The sequence below is a fragment of the Eumetopias jubatus genome, unplaced genomic scaffold (assembly GCF_037043125.1).
Source record: "Eumetopias jubatus isolate StellerSeaLion01/CBP00866 unplaced genomic scaffold, mEumJub1_p1.0 scaffold_12, whole genome shotgun sequence".
NCBI classification, from domain to species: Eukaryota; Metazoa; Chordata; class Mammalia; order Carnivora; family Otariidae; genus Eumetopias; species Eumetopias jubatus.
The window spans coordinates 103,975,167-103,984,445 of NW_028274818.1; positions in this window are offsets into that span (position 1 = coordinate 103,975,167).

Consider the following 9,279-nt stretch of genomic DNA (forward strand, 5'->3'; position numbering starts at 1 on the left):
TAGGGGAAATGGTTATAGGTGGGGAAGATTGGAACTAGGGCAACCAAGAAGTGAGTTCAGCAGTCCAGGTGGAAGGTGATGGTGGCATAGACCAGGGTGGTAGGAATGGGTTGGAGAGAGTTGGATTGATTCAGGGAATGTTTTGGAGATAAAATCCATAGGATTTGTTAATGGATTACATGTGGCGGTGAGGGAAAGAGGAATCACTGGCAACCTTGCTAGAGAAGCACTGTCCAACAAAACACTCTGTGATCGTGGAAATGCTCTGTATCTGACTGTCCAATATGGTAGCTACTGGCTACTGAGCACTTGAAATATGGCTACTACAACTGCAAACCCGAAATTTTAATTTAATTTTAATTAACTTAAATTTAAATTTAGAGGCGCCTGGGTGGCTCAGTCGTTAAGCATCTGCCTTCGGCTCTGGTCATGATCCCAGAGTCCTGGGATCGAGCCCCGCATCCGGCTCCCTGCTCCTCAGGAAGCCTGCTTCTCCTTCTCCTACTCCCCCCTGCTTGTGTTCCCTCTGTCGCTGTCTCACTCTGTCAAATAAATAAATAAAATCTTTAAAAATAATAATAAATTTAAATTTAAATAGCCATATGTGGTTAAGGGCTACCATATTGGACAAGGGTAGCTTTAGATTTTTGTTTTGAGCAACTGGGTCGCTTATGGGGCCATTTATTTAAAAAAGAGGGAGACTGTAGCAGGAGCAGCTAAGTGGATGCTGATAGCCAGAAATCAGTAGTTTTGCCTTGGACATGTTGATTTGAGATCCTTATGAGGCCTCCAAAGGGCTGATCAAGGAGGCAGGTGGATATATAGTCTGGATTTGTAGGCGAGGCTCAAGCTGGACATGTCTGTTTTGGAGTTAATAACCAGGAGTTATTTAAAGCTATGGGACTGGATGAGGTTGCTTAGGTGCAGCATGTAGACAGAAGAGGGCCCAGAACTAAGCCCTGGGCACCCCCATGCGTTACTTTGTTCCACCTCTCTACTTATCACAGCCACAGATGTACTTTGGTGTCCTAAAAGGAGGCAACATCAAACCACATCCAGATAAAACGGATGTGACATCACACCTTAAACGTTCCTTCTAAGTTTCAGAATTCACTGTTGCAACGTGCTGCCCATTCCTCCTATATTTCTCGGTCGCCCAGGGTTAGTTCTTACTATTCTGAAACCTCGAACAAATTGGTAGACTTAGCTCCCACCAAACTCTGATGTATACAATAGTGGGAGAGGAAAGTTAGTACATTTATATGGATTGTGATGGTTTTCTGTTAATTTGTGCCACTGGGTGTGGTGGTACAAGGAGGCAACAACCTCCCTCCCAGGCCCTATCAGAGAGTAACAACCCCACTTCCCCTTCGTAATCAGGGTAGCAGGCTAGCACAGGAACACCCTTTCATGCCATTGCCCTAATGGGGGGAGGAGTCCCAAATGGCCAGGTGGAAACCTTATTAGGTTCCCTGGTGACACCTCACCTTGGACCATTATGTCTACAGAGCATGAGTGACTTTGGTATTGGGAAGCAAATATTTTTAAAGAGAAAAGTAATAGTGAGAGCGGCCACCCTCTACCCCCCCCACCCCCCCCACCCCCACCCCCAGTCCTTGGTTTCTGGACCTTTGTATTGGCCGAGGGAGAGCTGACACTGCATTTTGGTCACTGTTTGGGATCACATATCACTTTCTACAAGAAAGTGTCCCAGCTTCACAGGTGCGGTCTCCTGGATACTGCTAGATCTGTTTTCAGAACACCATTTCATTGTTCTGTAAGGCCAGCTGCTTCTGGTGGATGGGAAATATGATAATGGCCCATGGCTTGCCAATTGTCTCATTTCTCTCCCCAGGAAGTGAGTTTCTTGGTTGGAGACAATTTTATCTGGACCACCCTGTGTTATGCAAAGTCAGAAGTTCCAAGAATGGTAAAGTGGAGGCATAACCTGCAGGGAAAGCAAACCCAAATACAGAATAAGTGTTTCTTCCAGAGTGCATTATTCACCACACCCTCTGTGACACAAGGGACCTGACAGAGTTGACTTGCCACGAGATTCCTGACAGGTCCTCAAGAAGCCTGGTGCTCTGTTAGGGCTTCAGGACTGTATCCAGCTTCCTTCTGAATTAACTTACTGTTTATAATACTTTATTTTTTTTTTCATTTGCTTTTCTTCATTTTTCTAGGTAGAGATCATGTTGAATTCAAATAATGATAGTTTTAACTTCTCTTGATTGTTTTCGTCCCTTAGACAGGGAATGTTCTAGAGAGTGTCTTCTGTCATTAAGTTGTTGGAACATCTAGAACTAGTTAGATAATAGTGCATATCTTTTCTTCTCCTCTAAAGAGAGAAATATCAGAAGAAACTCTAGAAGAAAGCTGTAGTTTCACTGGCTGTGTCCGGCTGCCTGGGTTCTGGTGGTACCTCTCATGTGCTAATGGGCGTTTTAATTAGTATGAACTAGGGCAAGGCGTAGGAGCCTTGCAAGAGGGTCTTAACAAAATATTATCTAGGCCCTTTGTTGTACCATGGGAAAGGCTGGGAACTGGCAGGTGGCTCATAAGCAGAACATGTGAGGTGAGGGATGCTTACTGCTGGCTGCAGATTGAGGAGGGAGCACACACTGTCCAGCGGGCAGCGGAGAGGCAAGGCCCATGTTGACACATACACCAGTTCACATTTTAAAATTCTTTACTGTAATGGGGGTATCTTTATTTCCCTATAAATCTTGATGTTGACTTTTTGGCTAACATAAATGTATTTTATTATATATATTAATACATATGAAAGATTTTATTTATTTTTTTGAAAGAGAGACAAAGGCAGTGAGAGAGCATGAGCAGGTGGCAGGGGGAGCAGGGGGAGGGAAGAGCAGAAGAGCCCCCGTCCAGGCTCAATCCCAGGACCCTGGGATCGTGACTTGAGCCGAAGGCAGACGCTTAACAGATTGAGCAACCCAGATGCCTCATATTTTATCATGTTAAAGAAGCATCCAGGGGCGCCTGGCTGGCTCAGTCGGTAAAGCATAGGACTCTTGATCTCCGGATTGTAGGTTCACGCCCCATATTGGGTGTAGCGATTACTTAAAAAATAAATAAAATCTTTAAAAAAAATAAAGAAGCATTCATCTTTTCCCATTTAATCTAGTAGTTTGACAGTGTTTATTTTCTAACTTAATTTCTGATTGTTTCTGTTAATTTATTTATTCTGCCCCTCTTTGGTTTATTTTATTCTTTGTCTAATTTCTTTTTTTTTATTTTTTTAAAGATTTATTATTTATTTTGAGAGAGTGAGAATGAGAGAGAGAGAGAGAGTACATGAGAGGGGGGAGGGTCAGAGGGAGAAGCAGACTCCCTGCTGAGCAGGGAGCCGGATGCAGGACTCGATCCCGGGACTCCAGGATCATGACCTGAGCCGAAGGCAGTCACTTAACCAACTGATCCACCCAGGCGCCCTCTTTGTCTAATTTCTTAAGCTGTATGCTTACTTATTGTAATTTTTTATTAAGGACAAAAACATTTCTACATGAGTACTGTTTTAGCTGTGTCTTATAGATTCCAGGATGTTGTAGTTGTTACTGTTATGTTTAAAATATTCTGGGGGCACCTGGGTGGCTCAGTCCGTTAAGCATCTGCTTTCGGCTCAGGTCATGATCTCAGCGTCCTCGGATTGAGCCCCAAGTCGGGCTCCCTGCTCAGCAGAGAGCCTGCTTCTCCCTCTCCCTCTGCTGCTCCCCCTGCTTCTGCTCTCTCTCTCTCTCTCTGTCAGGTAAATAAATACAATCTTTAGAAAAAAAAAATGCTGTACTTTTATTTGTATTTTCTATTGGCTCAAGAGTTTCTTTTATTGGGCGCCTGGGTGGCTCAGTTGGTTAAGTGACTGCCTTCGGCTCAGGTCATGATCCTGGAGTCCCAGGATCGAGTCCCGCATCGGGCTCCCTGCTCAGGGGGGAGTCTGCTTCTCCCTCTGACCTTCCCCCCTCTCCTGCTCTCTCTCTCTCTCAAATAAACAAATAAAATCTTTTAAAAAAATTAAAAAGAGTTTCTTTTATTTTTCTTTTTTTTAAAAAAAATATTTATTTATTTATTTATTTATTTATTTATGTAGTCTCTACACCCCAATGTGGGGCTCGAACTCACGACCCTGAGATCAAGAGTCATGTGCTCCACCAGCTGAGTCAGCCAGGTGCCCTTCAAGAGTTTCTTTTAAAAAAGAATAATAAAAAATATTCAGGTGATAGGGACATTTCCCCCCTTTGTTTTAATATTAATGTTTAGTTATATTACATAGTGATCAGAGAATGATGCATATATTCATTCTTATTTCTTCCTAACTTAATGAGACTTTCTTTGAAGCCTAATATATTGCCAACTTCTATGAATTTTCTCATTGGGTACCTGAAACTGGGCATGTTTAATAACATGAGATCTACCATATTAATTATGCTGTCAAGTTCATCCACCTTCTTACTTGTGGAGTTTTTCATAGTGGAAAGTCCTTCTTTTCCCTTCCTACCAGAGAGACACTTCCCCTTGCAGTGGGTTGCCTGTCCCATTGTCATTTACCCCACCTCTTCTGCTTCACAGAGCTAAACTAGGTCCAAGAAGCTTCTGCCCCTCTGCCTACTCAGTTCCCCCATCCCAACCATCTGAGACTCATTCTGAAGGGGTTTTTGTGCTCCATGGTTTGCCCCTTCACCATTGGAGCAATGTATTGCTGGCCCTTTTTGAGATCGGCAATAGTAGTGACTTGCCATGCTTCCTTCCACATACACCTCTTCTAGAACTCCTCTACTTTTGGCAGTGTTTCCACCTGAACTGTGGGTTGGGGTTTTAGCTAGTTCAGGATTGTGCTGAAATTCGAATGTGTGTTTCTGTTTCTTATTCTCCGTATTGCTCTTGGATTGTTGCAAGAAGATAAAAGGGGAAATACTGCCTTTATGCTGCCATCTTCCAAGTGGGACTTTCCTGGGCTTTTAACATAATAATGCTGAGGCAGTCCCCTTCTGGATGGTACAGCATACCACATAGAACCATCTGTAAATTGGCCAGCGCCATTTACCTTTGCTTAATTAATCATAGAGGGGCTCCCTCCAATGGGCTAATGTTGAGGGTGAGGAACAATGGGGCAAGTGAAAACCAACTTGACAGGGTAGGGGAGGAGGATATAAAGACATAAACAACATGCTCAAGTAACTTACTTAGGCCTTCAGGATCTGGAGTTGACATAATAAAGGAAAGCCCAGTTCTGGGTTGCCCAATTTTGAGGCGAGATGGAGTTCAGGTCTCATGGTAACTTTTCATCCCAGATATTTACACCAGACTTCAGAAGCAGCAAGCTAGGGGATGTTTCCTGAAAGGAGAATAAGTTATATGCTGAAATGTGGTCTTGCTTCAAAACCCCAGGGGCCCCAGCTGTGACTCTCTGTTAGGCATGCTAATGGTTTGGTCAACACCTCCAGCACCATTGGCTTAGCAAGGCCACAAGGGCATCTTGCTCTGCAGCCTGGACTACTTTCAAAACTTCCTTTTTTCTTCTTCTCCTCACTCAAATGGACATATTTTCAGGGCAACCAATCAAGAGTCAAAGAAGGTCTCTTCTCCCTCCCCCTCTGCCTGCCGCTCTGCCTACTTGTGCTCTCTATCTCTCTGTTAAATAAATAAATAAAATCTTTAAAAAAGAATGAGGTCAGTCCTACCATTGCTCCAGCTTGTGCCTGGAGAGAGTTCCCAGTCTCAGGACAAAGAGGGGAACCCACACAGAACCACCTGGAATTGAGAAGACAGAGCTGAGGCCAAGAGAGCTTGAGTTTATAGGACAAAATATTGGAGGGAGAGGTGCAGAGACAGAGGAAGAGTTCCTAAGATCTTCAGAGCATCCATCTCAAGTCTTGAGCTGAGTACCTACCATTTTATATATATGTGTGTATGTGTATATACATACACATATATATATATTTCTTCATATATATATATATATATATATATATATATGAAGAAACTACTCAAGGCTTGATAATGAACTATCAGAAAGGAACAAGTGAAATGATTTCTGGAGATCACACAAGTCTGGGAATAGTTCACATTCTTAACAGCCAGAATAGAGAAATCTCATAATACACAAGACATTCTGAGTACTCTGAAGGATACTGCCTTAGTAGAAGAGCTAAAGTAGCCCTAGACCAAATGCTGCTTTGGTCCTCACTAACAAAATTTAAAAGCAAGACTTGAAAAAAAAAGTCACAGTGGTATCTGGGTGGCTCAGTCCATTAAGCGTCTGCCTTCAGCTCAGGTCATGATCTCCACGTCCTGGGATCCAGCCCAGTGTCAGGCTTCCTGCTGACAGTCTGACAGGGAGTCTGCTCCTCCCTACCCCTGCTCCTGCTCACTCTCTCTTGCTCTCTACCCTCCCCCTCAAATAAATAAATAAAATCTTAAAAAAAAAAAAAGAAAGTCACAAACTATTTCCAAATAGCTTGGCTACATCCCAAAAGAAAGGTCAAAATATTTAAAGGAACACAAAGAAATCCAGCACCCAAATGTAAAATTCACAATGTCTGGCATCCAAAAAACAAACAAACAAACCAACAAACCAGAGATGCAAAGAAGCAGGAAAATATGACCCATGGTGTGGTGAGAAAATCTTGGAAATTAAAATATGAAAACCTAAGAAGAATGGTTCAGAGATAAAGTTAAGGAAATCTCCCAAAAAGCAGTTCAAGATGAGATACAAAGAAAATATGAAGTAATTAAAGGAACAGTCCAAGAGATCCAATATATAAATAGAAGTTATAGAAAGAGAGAAGAGAAAAAAAGGAGGGAAAATATCACTGGAAAATTTTAAGAAAACTACCCAGAATGGAAGGAAAATTTAAGAAAATTTCCCAGAATGGAAGTTTCTAGATATAAAGGACCTAGGGCACCTGGGTGGATCAGTTAATTAAGCTGATTTGATTTCTTAATTTCGGCTCAGGTCATGATCTAAGGGTTGTGAGATCTGGTTCCCTGACTGGCCTGTGCTGGGTGTGGAGCCTGCTTAAGACTCTCTCTCCCTCTTCCCCTCCCCTCACCCTTGTGCAAGCACACAAATGTGTACGCATGCACTCTCTCTACAAAAAAAAAAAAAAAAAAAAAAAGATATAAAGGACCTATAAAGAGTTCTGATGCAATTGAGAAAAACTAAGAACCTCACCGAGGCACATCCTTGTGAACTTTATTTTTTTAAAGATTTTATTTATTTATTTGACAGCAAGAGAGAGACAGCACAAGCAAGGGGAGCAGCAGAGGGAGAGGGAGAAGCAGGCTCTCCACTGACCAAGGAGCCCAAAGAGGGGCTTGATCCCAGGACCCTGAGATCATGACATGAGCTGAAGGCAGATGCTTAACTGACTGAGCCACGCAGGCACCCCCATCCTTGTGAACTTTAGAATAGAGGAGATAAAAAAAAGAACTATGTAGGGCGCCTGGGTGGCTCAGTTGGTTGAGCGGCTGCCTTCGGCTCAGGTCATGATCCTGGAGTCCCTGGATTGAGTCCCGCATCGGGCTCCCTGCTCAGCGGGGAGTCTGCTTCTCCCTCTGACCCTCCCCCCATCTCATGTGCTTTCTCTCTCATTCTCTCTGTCTCTCAAATAAATAAATAAAATCTTTAAAAAAAAAAAAGAACTATGTAAGTTTTTAAAGGTACAGAAGATCCAAATTAGAATTTATAATAGAAACTCTGGAAGCTAGAAGGCAAAGGAGCAGTGCATTAAAATTCTGTAGGAAAATGACTTAACCTGCAATTTCAAACACAGCCAACCTACAATTATGATTACTCTAGAATAAAAATAGTTTCATTAAGTAAGTTTTAGATTCAAGTGACAGAAAACCTAAACAATAGTTATAATTTTTTTCCTGTTTCACATAAAAATCCAGGTCACTAGAGTGGCTTTGTTCCATGCAACCTAGTTTCATTCCGTCCCCACTCGGCCATGCCCAGGTTATGGCTCTCAACCTCATGGTCCAGGATGGCAGCATCCTCCAGATGGAAGAAGGGATGATGAAGAAGGAACAAGAGGTATTTGTCAGCTATTTCCTCAGGAAGTTTCTCAGAGGCTGCCAAGTAACACTTCTGCTTACATCCCATTGGTCAGAATTTGGTCACATGACCACCTAGCTTCAAGGGAAGCTAGAAAATGTAGAAATACAGACTTTATTTTGGATGGTCTTGTGCCCAGCTAAAACCTTTATTACTATAGAAAAATAGAAGACAGGGCGCCTGGGTGGCTCAGTCGTTAAGCTTCTGCCTTCGGCTCAGGTCATGATCCCAGAGTCCTGGGATCGAGTCCCACATCGGGCTCCCTGCTTGGCAGGAAGCCTGCTTCTCCCTCTCCCACTCCCCCTGCTTGTGTGCCTGCTCGCTCTCTCTCTCTCTCTCTCTCTCTCTGTCGAATAAATAAATAAAAATCTTAAAAAAAAGTAAAAGAAAAATAGAAGACAGACATGGGTGGAATAAGTAGCAATCTCTGGTACACAGTCTTGAACGTTTTCTGAGCACTCTTTCTCAGAAGCTACTGGGAGAGTATACTACAAAATGAAGGGATTAAGTAAGAAGGAGGAAGACTTGGGATCCATGAATGAAGGTATCCAACACCGGAAAGATAAAAGGAATTCTTAGGGTACTGGTGAAAGGAGATTCCGAGATGACAGCTGAGTGGAAGCCTAGACAGCAGCCAGTTGAGAGTGGAGAAGGTCAGGAGGTTCTAGGAGGGATTTCTTTTCTTTTCTTTTTAAAGATTTTACCCATTTATTTGAGAGAGAGAGAGCAGGAGAGGGGGAAAGTCAGAAGGAGAAGCAGACTCCCCGCTGAGCAGGGAGCCCGATGTGGGACTCGATCCCGGGACTCCAGGATCATGACCTGAGCCGAAGGCAGCCGCCCAACCAATGAGCCACCCAGGCGCCCTAGGAGGGATTTCTTTAAGAAGGTGAAACTGATAGAAGACCTAATAATTTCCCTTCACCTGGCAAGCACAGCAACATACCTTTACTTCTGTGACAGTCTACTCCATATGTTTGAAAATAATGAGAAGACATTTATATGTCATTGTTTCTAGGAATATAGCTAGAAAACTATGCAAACAAAAAGACAAGGCAATTACTAATACCAAGGAAAACAAATGGAAAAACAATAACATTATAATCTATAGCTCAATCGTGAATGGCATTTATATAGTTATAAAAATATAACTCTAAATATCTTTCTAACTACATAACTTATATTTGGAGGGTGGTGGCATGAGA